The 20,270-nt window shown below is 46.6% G+C and overlaps 1 protein-coding gene across 3 annotated transcripts in view; it reads left to right on the top strand.

The window, feature by feature from the left end:
* The window catches only part of NEK6 (NIMA related kinase 6), an 884,175-nt gene that overhangs the window by 425,227 nt on the left and 438,678 nt on the right, over positions 1 to 20,270 (top strand). The gene's annotated exons all lie outside the window — the stretch shown is intronic.

Below are 20,270 nucleotides of genomic sequence, written 5' to 3'. Positions count from 1 at the left end.
CAGGTTTCTCCCATTCATTTGCAGCCAAGTTGTCAATCACACAGCAGGGTGGCTGTCCTCCAAGGACAGCCCTTCAGCCAATCACCCTTGGGTACATTCCTATAACCAAGGAGACTAAGAACAGGGAAGTTCGGGTACCTCCCTCGCTTCCTGCCCTGCCAGACATACTGGAGCCAGTGAATCCGGCCAAAGACAAAATGAACAAAGGGACCAGACCTGGTCTGGCACGCAGTGAAAATCTCAAGAAGGAACTTGTCTCAAAGAAATGGTGAAAAAAGAAGACTGGGGCCATTTTGATGAAATGGGCACCCCTGGGTGCTTTACTGCAGCCCGCAGTGGAAACACACAATGGTAGGAAAAAGTAAACCACTGCCACCGGCCATTAATTGTAGAAAGAGTAACATAAAAGTGCTAAATGAGAAACTAGACAAAGGGGATACTAAGTAAACCCTCCAGCACCCTATTGTAAGATAGTGTGCGCAGGGTCTAGAAAGTTACAAAATGTAAGTAAAGTCAATTTCACTTCAGTGCTCTTGGAAGCAGTAGTTTAACCAAGCAAAGGTATTTAAACCTTTGAGAAATCTGGAAAACCTCAGTGACACACTATGTAAAAAAGATGTTTGTCAGACTCCAAAGTCAAAAGAAACACATAAAACACATAGAATTAAAAGTACAAAGTCCCAAAGTTCAGCAAAATAGCTGGGGGTCTCTAAGGTGGGAGGAATTTAGCACTAAGCTGAACATTCTCCCTAACAGGGGGTCACCAGGGCTTAGTTGGTGGGTGGGATCTATCTACTGTTCCTTCTCATGAATGAGAAACCCATGCCTGCCACCAAGGAGTACCCTAAACAGAAACCAAGGGACAGAAATGACCCCATAGAATTATTTTTTAAATCCCTCCGAGTGTGGCTGCATTTAAATATTTAAGAGGTGAATATTGGCATTAGTGGCGAGGGCAAGGGATCAGTTATCTGAGAGACAACCACACACCTGCAAAATCCTGGTATTAGGTCAAGAGACCTTTTAACAAAAATCGATTTTAAAAAACAAAAAAAATATATATTCATGAACACAGAGCGGTCTTTCGAAAACGAACGAGTGCGTACAGGGTCTGACGGCCACAACAGGAGCAAGAAGCGCTATCGAGGGAGACCAGGTGTTTGTCTGCGTTTGTGTGTGTCTGTTGTATGTTTGTGTATCTTTGAGATGTCATAGGAGGGAGGTGCGGAGGGGGCTGAGGGAGAGGTGTTGAGGGGTTGAAACCCCCTGATTTCAAATAAAAAGGGCCAGAGAGGGGAGCGGGTCTGTAGAGGTCAGGGTGGTGGGGGAATGGGGGCAAGGGAATGTTTACTCGCTTTTTGTAGGACATTGATAATGGGCTGAAAGAAATAAGTCTGTTAGGCAAACTGCAATGACCCAGAACCCAATATTCTAGCTATGCGCAAATGAAAAGGCCTTGCAGCCAAGCCGGAAACCATTCTAATATCAAAGTAACAACGCTACAGAAAGGGGAAACTGAAGAGCATAACGGTATGGAAAATTGAATGAGAAGCACAATGGTTTCTGGTAGTAGACAATTCTGCCACCAAACACAAAGGAGGTTTTCATCCTGTTACTGAAGGTTTTTATTTTGTAAAGCAGGTGATGCATATTTTTAGTGGATCTGCTTATCCCTTCCTCCTAGGATCGTTCTCAGTCCCCTCTTCACCTCTCATCCACAGATAGCACCCTTCCCATGTGCTTGTGCCAACTCCCAACACCTGCTATTTGGCCCTCTCAAATCTTGATGTTCGGTCTTTGCGTCCTTTGATTCCCCCTCCAGGTGTTCTCCCTTCTCCTCCTTACTCTCTCCAAACCCTTCTTTCTGACTCCAACCACCTCTTCCTGAAGTCCTCCACCCAACCTCATTGCTATATCCAAGCTCTGCTGCTTCAAGACAATCGTCACCAACCAGCTCCAGGCATTTCCCAACCTCCTCCTCCTTAAGCATTTCCTTTTCCTCCCATTGGTCTCTCAAAACGCTCTCCTCTCCAACCGCTGACATCCTCTGTGCATTATCCTTACTCGACACTCTGCTCCAAACTTTGCTCCTTCTCCAAACTCCCTCACCGCCAGACTGAGCCTGTGTGCTTTTACAACTGTGTGCTACCATACCCTAAACTGGGCACTTTGTGAGGGTTTGCACCTGTGTACTGGGTTCGCGATGGGCTGGCACGAACTGCCCTTAATAGGCTCGTGTGAGCCTGCTCTAGGCTTGAAGGGCTGAACCAAGCCCTTTATATGGCCTGCCTACCGTCTTCGAATCCCCTCGCCCTCTGTCAACTATGAACTGGCAATATGGCATCACAAGCAGTTTCCAGTGCCTGGAAGTGGAATTTCCTTTCCGATAGGGTACTTGGCAACAGAAACAAGGGCTACTTGAGTTTTTGTTACAACGCTGAACGTTAACCAGATGACGTAACTGTTTTGTCTAGTGGGAGGTGCTGGCTTCTGTTTAATATCGGAAGAGCGGCCGCCTATCTTTTTTCCACCATTGTACTTTTGCCCAGAATTGAGGGGCCTGTACTGCTAGGGCCCTGTGGATGGGTATTCCTGAACTTCCACCATCTTGAGTAAGGTTTCCCTTGTCACTGTGCCCTGCCACGTGACTGGGGCCAAGAGAGTAATGCCGGGATCCTCCCCCTAACATCCACAGGCCCACTTTGTCACAGCGTTAATCATATTTTAGTGAATAAATAGGAGTGAGGTGCTCATGTACCCTTCTCTATGATTGGGTCTACAGTGGACCCTCCTCAATCTTCTGGGAGGAAGTTCCCAGCCAGAAGAAGGTCCACAATAATGCTTAGTTGGAGGTGCATGGTCATCAACATCAACACATGAATGACCAAAGTTCTAAGAAGTTGAGGCATGGAGCCCAGACCTGATATTCTAGCCCTAGTTAACAGGTGATCTAGATAATGCTTCTCTGCAATGCTTGAAACTGCCCCTATGGATGAAGCCTATAATCCACTGCAGGAGACAGTGACTTAAAGCGTAGGGCCAAGCCAGCTTCCTGGGTATACAAAGTGGCCCTTCCTGTGCTTTCTGCCCAGAGCAGGATAGCCGCATTCCCTTGGTATCCGCCTAGAAAGTGAGGTGGCCCCTTCAGAAAAACTGACCCTACAGAGGAGCTCCAGAAACCTGGTCTAATGGCCCACCCAGGGGTGTCTGTGGTAATAAGGGTTATTATTTAGATGTTAACGGGGAGACTGAATGTGGTTGCAATCTTGGCTGGTTCGAGAGGGAGGTGGGGATTAACGGACAGATTCTGTGGTCTCCATGTAAGGGGCCGTACACGACCATTGACCGGGGAATTTCCTTTATGGGCTCCCCCATCTACTCTTGGCCCATGCCCCCACATACTTCCAAACCCATTCATGGAAATTCTAAATCTGCCCATTTTGGATGGTTGCTCTTCCTAACACGACGCGCGCACAGACCTACACACTGACTCACAGAGGGGGGACATGCACATTCATTGACGGGGAAGGGGCAGGCACGTGCAGAATGGGGAAAGGGTGGCCCGGCGCACGCAGGGAGGTACGCATGGGGGTGGGGCTGGGACGGTTAGAGAGCGGGAGAGCTTGAGCAGAGTGTTGGATGTTCATCTTGGCAGAGCCTCCGGAGGGACGCAGGCACACAGGGGTGGCAGGTGTCCAATGACTGTTAGTGGTCCTGCTGGACCCTCTCCTTAGTGAATCAGGCCAGCCTATGTAGAATGAAATAAAACATAACGAGTAGAAGGGAGAAAGCAAAGGGAAGTAAATACCTCTATGTATTCCCAAGGCCTGTCCTTTAAAGATTGCCCACTGCAATCCAAGTGTGGATTAGTCTTTTCTCCCTCCCCCCCATTGTTTGTTTGTTTGCCTATTTATTTGTTAATGTGCGCCAAACCCATGGGTAGCCGGGCGCAACAGTTTACATGAAGACCTAAGCTTGTTACAGTATTTGGCATGAGTATATACAACACAGTGGCAGAAAAGAGCAAATATATGTGAGACTGTATACAAGCATATGCATATAAAACACAACGGCAAAAAAGCAAATATATACAAGAATATATACAAACATATACCCACAAGCAGGGCAAGTCTAGGGGTGTTCAGGCAATGGGTAGGTTGTGGCTAGGTAGGTAGCTAGGTGTAAGGTATGTGTCATTGACGCACAGCCAATTGATTATCTTGTGCCTGAATTTCGGGTACGGTTGTTCCGTTCTGAGTTCAAGTGGTAGTTTGTTCCAGCAGTGAGCAGCTTTGACAGGAAAGTTAGTTCCTCCCGCGGTGGAGCGTTTAAACCTTGGAATCTCTAGTTTGGAGGTGTTAGCAGATCTCGTAGGTCGCGTGGAGATTTTCCTGTTGATCTTTTCCATAAGATACGGGGGGGCTAGGTTGTTTAGACATTTAGATGCGAGGGAAGCTGTTTTAAGTAGGATTCTGTCCGTTATTTTTAACCAGTTAACCTCTTTCCTGAAGTTAGTGATGTGCTCTCTGTAAGGGATATTTAATGCTGCTCTTAGGGCGTTGTTCTGTAGTCTTTGAAGTTTATCAGTGATATATTTATTGGTTCCAGCGTACAGGGCATTGCAGTAGTCTAACCTAGACATGATAAGGGCGTTAGCTAATGTAATGCAGCTGGCGTTAGAGAGGTATGGTCTAGCTGCACGGATGAGTTTGCAGGTGTAGGTAGTGGAGGAGGCGAGGGAGTTGACCTGCTTCTTGAGAGTAAGGTAGGAGTCCAGATAGAATCCCAGGGTTTTAACCACAGGCATCACCTTGATAGGGTTATCAATGCTGAAGGATGTGTAGTTTGGGCATAGTTTTTGGATGTTGGCTTCAGAGCCTAAGATTAGTAGTTATGTTTTATCGTCATTCAGGCAGAGGCCGTGTGCGGCTATCCATGCCTGAATGAGAGTGTATATCTTGTTCACCAAGGCTGAGTCTGTCTCGTAGTCGCCCGAAAGGGGTATGAGGATCTGGGTGTCATCTACGTAGTTCGTGTAGATGACGCCTAATCTGTCCAACTTGTCAAACAAAGGCTTGGTGAAGATATTGTACATGGTGGGGGAGACACAGGATCCTTGTGGGACACCGCAGGTTATTTTGATAGGGTCAGCTGAGTTGGTGGTGGAAAAGACTTGCATGGTGCGATTTGCTAAGAAGGATTGGACCCAGGCTATATCATCCCTGGTGAAGTTGGCAGAAGATTCGAGGCGGTTGCATAAGACTGCATGGTCCACCAAGTCAAACGCAGCCGACAAGTCCAGTAGAAGGAGCAAGGCTGTTTTCCCGTTATCCTTAAGTTCCTCAATTTGTGTCTTGAGGTCTAGCAGAGCTGTTTCCGTGCCATGGAGTGGGCGGAAGCCAGATTGCCGTGAGCCAAGCAGGTGGTTAGGCTCCAGGTAATCCTGGATTTGTATGTACGCAGCTCTGTCTAGGATTTTTAGTAGAAAAGGCACTGTGGTCAGTGGTCTGTAGTTGGTGGGGATGGTGGGGTCCAGAGTTTGATTTTTCAATAATGGGAGGACCCATGATTCTTTGAGGTTGGTGGGTACCGTGTTGGATTTAAAGGAAGAGTTTATGAGCTTGGAGATGAAGGGAGCTAGATCCCTAGCTGCGTCCTTTATTAATTGTGCTGGGCAGGAGTCGCCCTTACAGTTTGAGGGCTTGAGGGAGAGTATTATTTTTTCTGTGTCAATTATGGAGATAGATTTGAATCTAAATGGAGCAGGGGTCTTATTCTCCTGGGATTGGGGTATTTGTTGGTCCAGAGGTGGAAGTGCGGCCTTTTTTTTTAGCAATTTTACATTGAAGCAAGGAGATTTTGTTAGTAAGGGCGTTTTGTATGTTTGTGCACCAATCTTTGTTTTTGGGAGCCTTGTCTATTGGTTCAATAGGGGATTCCAGCTCGCGGAGGATGGTGAAGAGCTCTTTAGTATTAGGGTTGGCTTTTGCGATCCTGTCATTAAAGGTGTTGTTCTTGGTTTTGATCATTTCTTTTTTGTAGGATTTGGCAAATTTGGTTAGGTTGTTTTTGTTGTATTCAGTGGGATGTATGGGTGTATCCATGTTCACAGCAGTTCTGTTTAGCCCCTACTGAAGTCTGACTGGGTCTGGCTTCCGCTCCTGACTTAAGGGTACACCGTGCCCTCGCCCCCTCCTAATTTTGAAACCTTTCAGGACGGAAGTATACATTTCCCTTAAATGACTGTTGAAACTAAATATGATCTCTCCAAAAGATCTGGAGCCTAGATTACTGTGTAAGAAGCCTAGGAACACTGGTGTACAGGCGCGTTTATAAATGACTCATATATAATATATATATAATTGGTTATTTATAACGTGCTTAATACCCACAGGTTTCTAAGCGGGGACCCGTGGATCGAACATGTTGCTGCGCCTTCTTGCTTCCAAGGCAAGCGCGTTGCCCCTGAGCTATCCTCCAAGACGAGATCATATCATAAGAGTAGAAAAGTGTACTAAGGGAGTGTAAAGTGCATTCTGGTTCAACAAAAGGTAGATGCAATAATCCCATGTCCTATAGTTCCTTAGTTGGTGGTCTATAGTTTGTTGGTGCGTTTTAGTTATGAAATTTATATATGATCAAGTGCAAGCCTTACTCCCACTCACAGGTGGTTGTAGCACTGCACAATGAAAATATTGAGAACAAGAAAAACTGCCATAATATTGCTTTCCTGTTGTCCTGAAATTCTGTTTACAAACTGTTTAGATTAATGAAGTGCAGAATTGAAATTCCAGGAACAAACTTGACATGTGACCACACAGTAAAAATCAGACAAGCAAATTTAACAGGGAGAAAAATGGCATAATCGTAGTCTGGACATGCTGTTCTTAAAAAAATAATTTCTGTTCAAAGTTGATTGATATGATCGGTTATTTATAACTCACTTAATACCCAGCGGTTTCTAAGCACGGACCTGGGAATCGAACCTATGTTGCTCTGTGTCGTCTTGCTTCCTAGACGAGCACGTTGCCGCTGAGCTATCCTCCCGAGACTGGAATTTCCTTGGGAGTTTGGAACTAGACAGTCAGTTTTCCTTAAGCTTTCTTGCAGATTTCCGCACCACATGCAATATTTCTACAATCACACTGTGGATCCCATTCATTGATGCAGATTGTCCTATGATATTTCAGATCTTGGGCCCAAACCATTCGTAGTGTTTCTTTAAGTCAGACTAGTGTTTGTGAAGAGTTTCCCAAAGACCCTCCTTAATGATTATCCCTTTTAATCCTTCATCAAAGCGTGTCATTTCTTATGTGAAATTGTTGACATAAATTCGCTTGGTTGCTACCCGCTATCCTGGATGATTGTATGAGCCACTGGCCCTTTGCCATTCACTGAATAGATCTGTCCATGGGCGCTGGTTGGTCGTGTCCTGAAGGACAAATTAACCAATGAAGGGAGAACCTGATTGTTTGCACCCTGAACCCTGAAGCTTATTTGCTTAGCATTGGTTGGGGCAATGTAATTTGTGTAATGGAATTTGCTTCACTGTCTGAACGAGCTGGCATTCAAGTTTTTGCTCAAATCAATCCTGCAGGGGTGCTATTTCCGTTTTATGGGGGAAGGGGGAGGTACTGGCCCCATTTCTGAAGCATTCACTGGTTCAGGATTTAAATATGTCCCAGATGGGCCACTAATTGTTAATATGTGACTGCAAGGAGCGATTGTATCGCATCATCGCGAGGACAGTTGGTTTCTGAGGTTACTATACACCGGTGAGACACTGCCCAAATGAACTTGTACATGTGTCCCTGTCACCAATTAGAAAAATAAGACTGTATCAGGCACGTAGAAGGTGCTGGGGAGGGATTATAGAGTGCAGAGGGCTCCGAATCAGGTTGGCCTTACTCTGCAGCCAGCCTTCCACTCCATCTCTCCAATGGATCCCCAAGAATGAGGAAACACGCGTTGCATGCTGGCTGCCTAATGCCAAGTGGTGATTCATTTCTAGATGCGTCCCTGGCGACGTATACACCAATGTGCACTTCTCTCCCCATGTCTTTATCCCCTTCCTTTCTTCCATCAACATTTATTTGTAGCCTTGAACCCATTCTTCTGTAGTCCTTGGTCCACTGTGGTGTACATACAGACGACTGTTAGATTTTTTTTTTCAGGACTAAGGGCCTCATCACGAGTTTGGCGGTAACCCTTAAATGCGGCGGTAGCGCTATTACTGCCGCATTTAAGAGTCCGCCAGATCATGGCCTTGGCGGATTTCCCCCCAGCTCTGAGCTGGGGGAAATCCGCAACAAAATTGCTGAATTTCCGCACCATTACCGCCGCGAATTTCCGCACCATTACCGTCGGCGGGAAATCCACCAGCGGTAATAGTGCAAATTTTCCCATTGGGCCCAATGGTGAATGAGGAATTCCCGAATGGGCCCAATGGGGAATGGGCACCAACCATTCCACCAAATCCCTGATTCGGCAGTAATAGCGCCGGGGGTTTGGCGGTAGGGCTAATAGCTCGTGATGAGGCCATAAGACTTCTGCTTAGAAGGTGGTGTGCATTTTACCCGTGCAAGGTAAATGTGGCGTGCAACATGATTTCCGACTTACATGGATTAAGGACTTGGCACAGTTGTCACCTTCCAGTGCACTTTGTAGCATTAAGCTACATTTCACATCCAAAACAAATGCAGATAACACTGGACTCGTGCAGGTTATCATTGCTCTCCCCTCTTCCTCTTGCTTTTCCCTCCGCTCCTCCAATCTTTCCACTATCCTCCTCCTCCATTTACTTTCTCCCTCTCTGGGTTTTACCACTCGCTTTTCTTTCCTTCCTTTTTCTCTTTTCCTCATCCTCTGTTCCTGCACCCCTGCGATCCCTCCTTCTCGCTTTCTTCTCTTCGTGCTTGCACTTCCTCTACCCTCAGTTATGCTACTGCTTTCCTCCTTTCCATACCCACACCCGGCACTAAATGTTGACCACACTAAATAGCAGTGCAAACCCACGTCTGGGGACTGCAAATGCTCCTCTGCGTGAGGATCCAAATGCAAAGCACGGGGACACCAACCATTGCTGAATGCTTGTGGTGTTGAGGCTGTGGGACCCTGTGTTCTGGTCCCTTGCGGGTCGCGCTACCCTGCTTCGGTTGTCTTGATTATGATGTGTATGACGAGCAGATCCCAGCATTGCTTCCAGTGCAATTCTGGTGCATATTCTTTTATGGGCCGTTGACACTGCCCCAGGGTGTTAAGGGTATAGGTGTTTGGGGAACCAAGGGTTTGCAGTATTGGTCCATATTAAGGGGCTGTGGGAAATTTGATAACAATGGAGGATATTAGAGTAATGGGATGGACCATGCACTATAGGTTATGGGAGACTGTACGCAAAGGGTATCAATCCCTTCTTCTGTAGAGATCATGGATTTTATGGATTGCGTACCCGGGCTTTTAGGTGCTCCTCCTTCCCGTGCAGGCTCTGCCCCTCTTTCCTGCTGGCTAAACAATGGCTTCTGCAATTACCCATCTCTTCCAGGGGTATGCATTCTCCTGGCTTCTGAGCCCTTCAAGTTCTAGAAGGAGGATTCCTCCAAGGCTGTTAATGAGCTGAAGTGTTCGTAGATGCTCCCGGCCTTGTAATCATGCAGCAGGTGGTGGTACCGGCTCCACCGGTGGCCCGTCACTCCTTCGGAAACTTGAACCTTTGTCACAGACTCTCCCATTCGGTCAATCCCGGATCTACCGGGCCATTGAAATTGCTGATCGACCTCTAGAAAAGGTTGCAGCTGTAGTTTTGCTCGTAAATCGGTTTCTAACTATGCAAATCTTTCAGTGAAATGATGCCATTGGGTAAAGAGCACTAGTTTCATCATACAATATTTTAATTGGCTCTTTCTTTTGTTCAACCTTCAGAATCTGTATTTTATTTCTGGGCCATTTGAAGGCGCTTTACTCTATCATAACCCCAGACCTCTAAACCGTTACCATCTTGGGCTAATGTCTTTGCTTTGTACTTAGCCAGGGTTACCACTGCAAGAAATAAAGCATGGTATTCTCACTTTTTCGACCCAAGATTTACATGAAAGTTGCACATAACAAAAACATTCCTGTCTTCAGCCACTTCAAATTGAACATACCTTGTTTAAGCTTTTTGCACCACACCTAGTTCCTACTTACCAACCCTCACCCCCCTTTGTATTTATTCATATAATGGGAGACCGTTTTCTATCTGAATGTAGGACTCTAAATATTTGGGCAATTTATGGAAGGCTATTCTCTTCCGCCTATGTAAGTGCAACTTGGCATTAGATGCTGGTTGCCCGCTCTTGGTGGCGTTGATGGGTGGCTTGTTAAAGATGAAATACGAGTGGCCTCTTTAGGATGAATAGAGCAAAGCACTCCATGAACACTGTCTCAGTTCTTGCCCTCCGGCTAGTCTAGAGAGGTTTCCTCAAACGATTCTGGAATCCAAAATCCCCTTTGTGGTGAATCGAGCCGATCAGTCGGGGCGATGGGGAGATGATCAATCGTCAATATTTGTCATGCCATGCATGGGCTCTTCCCTTCATTTTTCAGTCCCCACACTATCCCACCCTTCCAGATCAACTTTGCTTACCCCCGTTTCCATAACTTTTTGATTCTACCCCTCACTCACCACCTCGACAACGTTCTCCTGTTTACTGCTCTCTGGGCCATTTTAGGCATCTTGGAAGGAGTATTTTTTTTGTCTAGTTTTGGTCGGACCAGCATTCGACACTGCGTGCTCCACCAGTAGGTTCCTTGGAGTAGAAGCCTTCTTGTACTCACTTCATAGCCATGCTTCAACACCGGTAAATCGGCTTCTGAAAACTCTGACCCATCCTCCTAAAGTGCTGTGGGGGGGGGGGTGACTGGGCCGGTCTGCCTCCATTGCGTATGCGGTCCAATGCCCCTAAATATTTTGCAGGCAGGTGCACTCATTGTGATCTCACGTTAGGCACCAATTGCACACTCTTCTCTATCTAGGAAAAGTGGACATTGAGGGCAGAATTAAAATGGCCTGTTTATCATTGGTCCTCACTAGACTGGGGAATTGGGGACCATAAATTGTCAATCTTAATTTTCATTTCTCTGTAAGACCGGATTCAGGAGCGCTGATGCCGATATGTCAAACCCTCTGCACTGTGTGATTTTACTTTGGATCTCCTACTCTGTGACCACACCGTTTGGGGGTGGGTTTGTGGTGGGCAGAGAACAATCTGTGAGTGTGTCGACTGAAAGGAGGATTGTGTATACTCTGTTCACTTAATAGGTGGGTAATGTTACAGGAGTAGCTAACGTAACCTTCGCTTTACTTGACAAGTTGGATCAACCACTACATGGTGCGCTATCTTGAAACCGATGCAAGCCTAAAAACACTACTGGAGAGTCCCATTGGTATTAAAACGTACACACTGTGGACTGAGCTGACTCTTGAGGCTGGTCTTCACAAGCATGTGGACTGAGTGGACCCCAGTAAATTACTAAAGAGATGACTATATAGGAGGGTCCGAAAACAGATTGTCAGGCTCGGCACCAAAATGTGAAGTGAGTTTTTTTTCACTCCTGTGAATTCCAGACGTCCACGCGTCTGCCCCCCACCACTAAACAGACAGCTGCACCTGTGGACAACAAGCAGGAAAATACCTGTACATCTGAGATCACAGGAAGGGATGGTGACTTTATTTTGTCACAAAGATGTGCAGAGTAACTGCCGGAAGGATTTATGTACAAAAAACAGAAGATTAAAGAGATTTCAATCCTGGACCCACTATAAGAAGGCTTGAACTCAACGGCAGGGGAATCCCCCAAATCCCCTTTTAATATTCCTAATTCTGTGGGGAATCTCTTGGGAGAGCCAAGGCAGGCACTGGCCAGACTTAAAACCAATTGCATAGGAAAAGGCACTTCCTTTGAATGAGCGATTCTCCAGATACAGGTGGGTGCAGACCTTTCTCCAGATTCTCATGGAGAAGGAAGGGAGATCGCGGCGCGTATGCCTGGCAGCTCGTTGTGGCAGAGGAGCTGCTGGAGAGCGGGCTACAGGAAGAGGGGTTTGCTGGAGAGAAACCCAAAATATGGAAGGAGTCCACAGAGGCCAGACCAAGGTGAGAGTGGAGGGGTGTATGGAGGATATATGATATGATAGGTTCTTTATAACACGCTTAATGCACAGGGGTTTCTAAGCGCGGACCCGGGGATTGAACCTGTGCTGCTCCATGTTGTCTTGCTTCCAAGGTGAGCACGTTACCGCTGAGCTGTCCTCCCGAGGAGAATTGGAGGTGTAGCGTAGGGGTCATTGGTCACACCAAGATTAAGGGTGCCGGAGTCTCTTAGGAATTTGAAGAGAAGAGATGGGTGTGCCCAAAGGCATAAAAAAAGATGAGTGAGTGGGATCACCTGTGCACAGACAGTGTGCCTAAAAGATTAAAGGTGGTAGAGTGAGCGATTGGAGACTGAAAGAGGGAGAAGTAGCTACTGAAAACTAGATACTGGGAAAGCGAGTCCCAATTGGGTAGGAAAGAACAACTACTAGAACAAGAGGACAGACTAGATGCGAGACCATCTAGCAAATCTAGGAATGTTCCAGCACACCCGGTCACTCCAAGGCATGCACAGAAGTTGGGAGTAGATGAGAGCTGGTGCATTAACACGGATGGACCAGTAAACTATAGTAGGAGTACATTGAAGGGAGAACGTTCCAGTAGCAAGACACCAGAGGAAGCACTGGGATTGGTAAGGGGGGGCAGGACCAGGTGCGTTGCTAGGGGGGGGGCTAAGGGTGCTATAGCCCCTGACCTTTTGGTTGTAGCCCCGGATAGAATCTCAGGAGCTACAGCCAAAAGACTAGCTAGCCCCCAGCCCCAACAGTTCCGACATCAGCGTAGCCCCGGATCTTTTCCAAACCTAGCAACTCCCCTGGGCAGGACTACACCTCTCAGAGTACATTACAGGATCCTGAACATCAGGGGGTCCAGCAAAGCAAAACCGAATACTGCCTTTGTGACCAAGGAACCCAGCTGGTGTTTACTTTATTGTACTTTGGTTAGTCGTAGGATACCAGACCCCGAAAACCCCACAACTATTTCAAACAAGGAATTGTACTTTTGAAATCGCAAAAAAATGACAGAACAATTTAGATTTTCCCCCATGCCTACCAGAAAGGGGACTTTGTGAACTAGATTTGCTTCTTGTTCATTGAATAAGCTGAACTTATTTTCCGCCTGTGTCCCACTTGACACCATGTGAGTATATCACTGGAAGTGGATGTTCTGTGTATGGCGGAATTTCCAAGTATGATGGAAATTGGTGTGAATCAGGACAGTCTCCAGTCACAGTGTAGAACATAGGATGGAAAGACAAATTGATTTGCTCCCAAATGGTTTGACAGGCAAGAGAAATGTTGATCTGGGCAGCTGATGCACTGAATCCTTTCAAAACAAACCAGAAGCATTACATTGAAATCTGTAAAATAAATTAATTTGCTCCACAATCATCTCCTGGGCTAGGCACTTTGCCAGCAGGAGTAATGGGAAATTGACTGAGTCATCCAACAGAAACCTTTAAAAAAGCAGGTGGGATAACATTAAAAACCGCGGATAAAGGCATTAATTTGCACCATTACTGACTCCCAGACTGGGCCCTTTTACAGTTGCAGGAGAAATGCATATTAGTTAATTCAAAAGATTTCCAAATACCTTTTTCGTGTTTTAACATGGCTGGGATGCACTGGTGACGACTCTGGATACAGTGTTCGTGTTCTCTAGGATAATTAAACGATGCCCAATTCGTATGAAAACTGACTGCCATATATCCTTATTTTCTGGTAAATGTAAGCAAGAGTGGTAGAATATTTGAATAGAGCCATTTCAGAGGTTGGATGTGCTTTTGAAATCTACTCCATTCAGAACAGCTCTAAGATCTAAGAATGTAAGGCTCCCTGAAGGTAACTGGATACGTTCAGACGGTGTTCCTACTGTTAATAGTACAAGCCTCATGCTACTCGAATTCCATGTTTGCATAACCTAGTGGTGAAGAGTAAAAAAAAAAAGTTGCCATATTGCTAGCCAAAGGAATTTGGTTAAATAACAGAACAAACATTTTATTGGTTTTAATCAAACATTGATGGGGTTTTGCCATTCTAGGTATCAAAATGTTTCCAGTACAGCAGATACCGATTTAACCAAAAATTGGGCATCCAATCTCTTTTCGGGGGGTTGGTGTTATTTTTATTTATTGAATATTAAATTAATTACACAATAGATATATGCTGGGGGAAATATACAAGGACAATCATGTTCATCCCTTGAACGTATGTCTAACCTTAAAGCAACTGTCTCTTGTACAATGATTCTCACATCCCCATTCAGGAGCAGTAGGTACTTCACGCTTCTATTGCTCCTGGATTAAGCTATGATCTTCTATGGGGCAACGGGCACCTTCTGTAACCAGTCAAGCTTTGAATGCATAGTGAATGTAGGAAAATGCCACTGATGGAGGCACTATAGCCAGATTTGTTAGAGTAGAAGTGTAAAAGGCTTCCTCCCAATTCTTTTGTAAGTAAGATTTTTGGGAAACCGGTCAAGCAGCCCAGCTTACACTAAAAAGGTGGTACTGCCGCATCATATTACTGAGCAAAAGAGGGACGAGTGGATTTCCCCAATTGAGTCTTTACCTTCTAAAGAAACCGAAGTCTTGCGGTTCTAGAATAATCTTACTTTACCAATATAATCGACAAATATGTTGTGCTTTAAATGCAGGCAATTTCTAAAAACCCTTATTATTTTAAGTGATGTTGATGTAACTCTGGACTCTGTGGCACTCTTTTCTGTGTGGGTGGGGCGCGGCTACTAACATAGTGCTGGAGTCTCCCCTCTACTGAGCAAGCATTGATAAGCTAGTTCAGTGGGTTGAGCACTTGCTGCTGAAATCTGTGGTTGACCAGGTTGCAGGTTCAAATCCCAGCAAGGCCAACTCAGCCTTTCATCCTTGTAGTACCAACTTCGGTTGAGTGATATGGTATATAAATATGTTCTATGTAGAGCACTTTTGCAAAAGCACTATATCAAAAACACATTATAATTGAAAAGTCCATACTCCTGGTTAAACATGGCACAAATACTACTCTGCCATAGATTTTCATTTTTTTTTATATGGTTTAATAAAAGCCTATAGTTAAATTCTATTTTTAGTTTTGGCTATTGGGTGGCACTAAACACGCTGCCTATAAAGCCAAACTATTGTCATTAAAAGAAGAGCTTTAACATAAGAACTTGACATTGGGGCTTGAATGTAGATTTGTAATGCTTTTCAATGCAGGTTCACATGAGGATGGATTTATGTAGTTTGGCCATGTGTCCCACCCATTTAACACCCATTGCTAAGTGAAATCTAAAGGATGGTCCTCAATTTTCCCTCTAACCACACCTCCTTTGCACTCTTTGGCTGAATTTCTACTGTTTGCTGGATTTGTCAGCCATTTTTACTTTCAAAATGGCAGCCGCCATATGATCATGTTATTTCAGTTATTTGACTTGATGCTTTAAAATATATTTATTGCAGTTTTTAAGTTATGTTACCCATTTGTCAGTCATTTATATTTTAAAAACAAGCTAGTGTAATTGTATGTTTTGGTTTAAAATGGCACTGAAAATGTACATCTAGTGACTTGTGGGGGATTGTCTAGTGTTTTTGATGTAAGGAGCACCTGATTGACCATGCCGTTAGTTAGAAATCTGTGCTGGCGACGGATTAATGTTTACCCCTTCCCGGCACATATTTGCAACGTTAGTGCAACAAATGGAATGTCGGCGCCGGCTTTGGTTTCCCGATGCCACCGCCGACTGTTTCCTTCTTTAATATACTTTCCCAGTGTTGCTCTGATGCTGCGACCTTACAAATATCCGGCAGAGCACTGCGCTTCCCCAGGGGAAGGTGCCACACACACAAGCCCTGCAACAAGAACGTTGCAGGAAAGCTGTGAAGTACAGCGGAGGCCTGCTTCTGTGGAGAAACCGGACTCTGCCGGGGAGAGGTACCAGTGCCCCCCTCCTGTACTTGTTCAGGACCTCCGCCTACAGGTAAGGCGCCATGCAGAGCCCCGCGTGTGTGTCCAATTCTGCCTGGCACGCTTGGTATGCATGCCTGCTGCTCTCTGAAACAGGGGAGCAGGGAAGAGTTTGCCTTCATTAATGAGCCGAGTGGTGGACGCAAGGTGCACATGGTACGCTGCTTCCCGCCAGTGAGTTATGTCTGTTGTGATCGGTGCAAAGGAGCCGGGCTCTGCTGGCCACCGTGCAAGCAGGTGGATGATGTGGCCACCAGAGATCCGGCAGCAGGCACGAGCCTGAGGCCAGGCAACTTCTCGCCCCAGACCACTCCTCGCAATTGCCTGGTTACTAAACCGAGTACTGGATCATCTGTGCACAGAAGCACTGGGACATCCTAAGCATATGTTTTGCCGATGGTGTGCTCCATCCTTTTACCAACCAGTCATTCACAAAAATATTGAAGACCCGTTGGTGTTGATCCCAACTTGCAAGCAGCCGCCATTTACCATGACGTTATTTGCATGTCTAGTTTGACCTCTTGACCACTTCCATGTTGCACCAACGTTTTCCTTTCAAAGCTCCATTTATCTGTCTCTGTCGACTGTATGCCGCTTGCAGATTGGTTTCGGCCTTTGCTCGCGCCGTAACAGGATTTGGCTAGTGCGAGAAGGAAGGGCTCAAAAGAACAGATGCCTTTTTGGAAGATCCTGGCACATGGCTCTGGTTCCTGTGGGCTGCCAACATTCGTCTCCTCCCTGCCCTCCCCCTCCCCAACAGTCATCAGAGATGCAACATCTCAGATGCCCCTCAATCCTGCCAGCACATGGCTCCTATGTCATTGGCAGCAGGCCGGACTCAAGGAAACTGCACTGTAATCCTGGGGCCTATTCCTCTCTAATGGGAGTTTAGGTAACTGAGCGCAGGCAGAGAAGAGGCTGCAATGCGGCACAAACGATTTACACTTGCTGCAAATACTTGAGAGCGGCGCAAGCAGCTCTGCAGTAGATAGTCATTGCTGGAAGTGCTGCCAGCTCCTCGGCAGTCCATGGTAAGTCGTGACAGTGGGATAGGTAAGTGAGCTTTTGGCGTCAAACCTTGCAATGGTACATTTTCATGTGCAGTTGAGGGCAGCCCATGTAAGTGGAGCAAGTGTGCAGCTATTTCATGACGTTCATGGTAAATGTTGTATGTAGTTGGTCAGTCGATGGCAAATCTAGGCAATGGAGTAAGTTCTTTAGCATATTTTACATGGAATTTGCTAAACTGCCATCAGCAGGGCACCAGATAAGATTTTGGTGTAGGAATAGTTTATTCACAATTTTTTTTTTTAGATGTGTACAAAAAAATATTTTTATGGCTTGAAAGTCATTTACATTCTCACTTATTTTGGCAAGTAAAAATATATTTTAATTTTAAAGGTTTGCAACCCATAATTCTTACACCTAGTAATTCATGATATTCAAATATTCACTTGACCTCAAATTTCCTCCGTACAGCAGAAAGCAATTCTACTAGAGTTTCTGCGCCACTGCTCTGTTGGTAAAACAGGAGGGTGATGGCTGGAAGGGTTAGAATCAATCTTGACCTTTGGCTTTGCTCTGGATGACCCTCCAGACCATCCTTCCTTGCCTGCAAAGCCATTACAGAAAGGGTAAAGACCATATGCAAACCACGCTTTGTCCCGCTCCCAAACAGGCAGGCCAACCCAAACTGCTGGGTCACATCCCTTCCATACGAGACCACAAGCACCCATCAGTGAGGAGTAGCTTGGGTTTCTAGGCCCAGCAGTTAAGAGTCCCACATCTGGGCATACCCGTCCCACTCGGGCTGACGAAGCAAAACGAAAGCTCTGTTGGTAACACTGATCGGAACATGTATGTTGAGCTGTGTGGGTGGAAGCAAGAGGCAGACTCATGTGTTGGTTTCCTATTTTATGCTGGGGGTGTTTTCTGTTTCTTTAGCGGCCTGTATGAAGGTTTTGTCTTCCTAGCCCATAATCACCAGTGTATGAAGAATACATTAAACGTTCGCTGCAGTTAATATTTGCAGAGAGCGGAAGCATAATTTACTGTAGCCACCCAGCATTTGTTTGAGTTCTGCACATTCTGTCACAAGTCTAGGCGGAGAGTACAGGGCAGAGGCTATCTCTAACTGTATGCAAGTAGATTAAGGGAGATTCCGGAGACAATGCTAGAATATAACAGATTAAAGTACATACCAAGCTGTTAGTTGAAACGGGTATTCACAGGATCTGCAGGAGCAGGCTGTAAACAAAGACAGAGAAAAGCCAAAGACAAGCAAGTACGCTGGGCAACTTGGATTGATCAGAAATAAGGGTGGACTGGAATATGATAAGGGGTCTCCAGGGATTAAGGAAAGCCCTTGGGATAGGTACCAGCAGATTACTCTGAACAGTCATACAGCAACGTCATGACTTAGGCGTGCCGAGGAAACTGTTGTACTCAGTGCAAGGGTTAAACTGAAAGACCATATACTGAGGCAGGTACGACTTCAATGGACTACGTGAAGGCAACAGAAGTCTTCCCTTATCTGATCTGAATGGAGACCAACCCAGGGTCACACTGTAAAATGGATTCAAGTGGAGACGCCACAGTGGACCAAGATGTATACAAGTAGAAAGCAGTGTTGAAAGAAATAACCAGGTACAGGACAGGATAGGATATCAGAAGTTGGAACAGGCAGGAAGCAAGGTAAGGAGCCCAGAGGAACAGGGCAGAAGGCAGAGGAGTATGGTAAGGCTGCCAGGCAGGGAGGGAAGCCCAGTGGAGAAGGGTAGAAGGCAGCGGAGTGCGGCAAAGTTGTGAGACATGAACCCAGAGGAACAGGGTGGAAGGTAGCAGAGTGCGGCAGAGCCGTCAGGCGGGAGCCCAGAGGAGCACGGTGGAAGGCAACGGAGTGCAGCAGCGCCGTCAGGTGAGAGCCCACAGGAGCAGGGCAGAAGGTACAGGCGGGAGCCCAGAGGAGCAGGGCAGAAGGCAGCGGAGTGCAGCAGAGCCGTCAGGCGGGAGCCCAGAGGAGCAGGGCGGAAGGCAGCGGAGTGCGGCAGAGCCGTCAGGCGGGAGCCCAGAGGAGCAGGGCGGAAGGCAGCGGAGTGCGGCAGAGCCGTCAGGCGGGAGCCCCGAGAGCAGGGCGGAAGGCAGCAGAGTGCAGCAGAGCCATCAGGTGAGAGCCCAGAGGAGCAGGGCAGAAGGCAGCGGAGTGTGGCAGAGCCGCCCGGTGGGAGCCTAGAGGAGCAGGGCGGAAGGCAGCGGAGTGCGGCAGAGCCATCAGGCGGGAGCCCAGAGGAGCAGGGCGGAAGGCAGCAGAGTGCGGCAGAGCCGTCAGGCGGGAGCCCAGAGAGCTGGGCGGAAGGCAGCAGAGTGCAGCAGAGCCGACAGGTGAGAGCCCAAAGGAGCAGGGCAGAAGGCTGCAGCAGACTGGAGAGGGAGCTGTAAGCATCAACAGCAACAGGAATCAAAAGGCCAAAAGAGGATTTTCAGGAAAGGTCAAAAACTGGTAACAGGAGCACCAGCACAAACTCCCAGTGAAAGCAGTTGACTGACAACTGCTTCTGTTCAAAATGAGCTTATAAAGGCCCTCCCAGCCAGCAGGCCAGCAAGGTGGAGTTGATTGCAGACTCTGGCAGCTGTGTTTAATCAAGCCCACCTCTGGCTTCAGTAACCTGCAGCAGTAACAGCAGTGGTTTCTAATCAAGTGCTCTCCAGCTCGCTGCAGCCTAGCCTACAGTAGCTTGGAACAGGTGAATGCAATCAGGCTCTCTGCAGCTCTTAGTAGCTTGCAGCAAACAAATGTATTTAGTATGCCTCCTCCAGCCCTCTGCCTTTTGGACAGCATACATGTCCCAGAATGCATCTGCTGGTTTAACCCAAAAGCCGGAATGGAACATGGAATTAGATTAGTCCAAAACTGCAGCACTAAAACAAGGAAATAAAGGCAGAGGCGCATGTAGCGGTGCTGGGTGGCAGGCGAGTAGGATCGTGACACATTCACGTATGTTTCTTGTGGTGATTTAAGAGCACGAGTTGTAGTATGATGGCGTACCCGATCAGTAGGTTTAATTGGTGTTGCTCATAAAGGTGTGTGCGGTCTTTTCTAGTCGCCTATATTAAAGCTAATACAGCGGATTACAGATGTGGGCATAGTGCATGACATTTGCATTTACATTGTCTTTCGATC

Source organism: Ambystoma mexicanum, chromosome 8 (assembly GCF_040938575.1).
Source record: "Ambystoma mexicanum isolate Mex_15411 chromosome 8, UKY_AmexF1_1, whole genome shotgun sequence".
NCBI classification, from domain to species: domain Eukaryota; kingdom Metazoa; phylum Chordata; class Amphibia; order Caudata; family Ambystomatidae; genus Ambystoma; species Ambystoma mexicanum.
This window is presented reverse-complemented; position numbering and strand designations above follow the sequence as displayed.